Source organism: Ricinus communis, chromosome 3, assembly GCF_019578655.1.
Source record: "Ricinus communis isolate WT05 ecotype wild-type chromosome 3, ASM1957865v1, whole genome shotgun sequence".
Taxonomy (NCBI): Eukaryota; Viridiplantae; Streptophyta; class Magnoliopsida; order Malpighiales; family Euphorbiaceae; genus Ricinus; species Ricinus communis.
The window spans coordinates 9,222,538-9,224,447 of NC_063258.1; positions in this window are offsets into that span (position 1 = coordinate 9,222,538).

A 1,910-nucleotide genomic window follows, 5' to 3' on the forward strand; every position below is an offset into this window, starting at 1 on the left:
AATCTAATTCAGTTTATTAGGCTTGAATGAATCTAGGCCTAACTTGGCTTATGTTATGAGTCCCATCTACATGACTTATGTAAATTAGGATTTTATGGCTTATTATGGGCGGCTACACATTTTTTTTAACCTAATTAGGACTTTGTTTAAGTTATCTCTTTTAGTTAGGAAGCTTATCTTTATCCTATATGAGATGTAAATTCTTATAAGTTATGATTTAGGATTTTCTAAGGCCTATACAAGGCTAGTACGAATTTTGATTTAACAAAAAAATTAAGTTGAAGTTGAAGTTGAATGATAATTGGTTTGTAAACCTTAAAGCTGTTGCTTTGTCTTTGTGGCCTTGTTTGAATGCAAATCTTAGTTATTAAGGAGTTGATCTATCACTAAAGAGTTTTATGATGATATGTGTCAATATAGCTATACACGTGTCATCACTAAAGAGTTTTATGATGACATGTGTTAATATTGCTTGACAAATGTCATCACAAAAGAGTTTTATAATGACATGTGTTTGTACAACTCTGTTAAGGATTAAATATAAGAGATTTTCTTACTCCTGTTATCATATATAGTGATAAAATTCGAAATACTTATCATTCATTACCTGAATCATAAACTTAACTAAATAAATATATACAAACAAAACAAAAAGAATGGCTAAATTAGCAAATAGCAAATTTCACTCTAGTTTTCAAACATTCCTCGGCAACGGTGCCAAAAACTTGATATGTGCTATTTGTGTTAGCTACAATCTAAGGCAGTGTACCTATCGATGCAGTCTAGCACTAATGGCGAGTATCAAGGTCGTATTGCTTGCGAAAGTGAAAGCCCAGAGTTACTTCTTTGTTCTTTGTTATATTAACCTAAGATGAATGATGAATAATTTCTAAACTAACTAATAGCTACAAGCTAAGTTCTAAGGGAGATGCAGGAATGAATGGATAAATGAAATAACCAAGACAAGAAAGCAAACCCAAAGGGAACCTAAACTAGTTGGTGATCAAACAAAAGATAAAGGATTGATGAATCCAATTATGCTACCTGTGGACGAATTCTTAACTGAATTTGATTTCTCTCTCGAGATAACCGAATTCCTAAACCTAATAACCTAAAGTTGGAATCTCTTCCTAACGATTGATTCTTAAATTAGCATTAAGCTTTAATCCGCCTCTATTAAGCTTTGTTAATTCTTAATCCGGCTAGTTAATTATCCTTATCTCTAAGTGATTATTAACCAGTTCTTGCTATTCAAAATCCCAGTTGCCGAATGGACTTCTCAATGACACAAAGCAATCTAAACACCATAATTCACAACGTCTCATGAATAATGCTATCTCATTAATACTGAAAGCAAGAAGAATGCAAAACCAACTCAAACAATCTAATAATATAATATTAAGCTAACATAGTAAAGAAATCCCAATGGATTTAATCAGTCTAGCTAAACATGTTCATGTTTAAGACAATCTAGGAAATCAATTATAATGAAAGAATAATGAAAATAAAACATGTACACTCTTTTCTCTCGAATTGGATGAATAGCTCCAAATCTGGATCTACACTTTGATTAATCTCCCAAATTGCCTCTTGAATTGCTCCACTACTATTTTGCACTCGGAACCTTGCGATTCCGAGATTCTTCCTCCCTGCAACTCTCTCTCGCACTCAATACTGTGCAGAAACCGAACCAGCCGCCAGGGCTCTATGTCACTCCTTCCCCCTTTTTCTAACCCTAAAAAAATTCATTTTCCTTATATCTTTTGTTTTAGCACGACCGTGGTCAAGGCCGTGCTGGTCAGCACGGCCGGAGTCTAGGCCGTGCTGAAACTGTGGATCTCACCAAGTAGGTTTTCACCATGGCTGTGCCCCCACCGGTGCTGGCCATCACGGCTTGTGGTGGCCTCAAA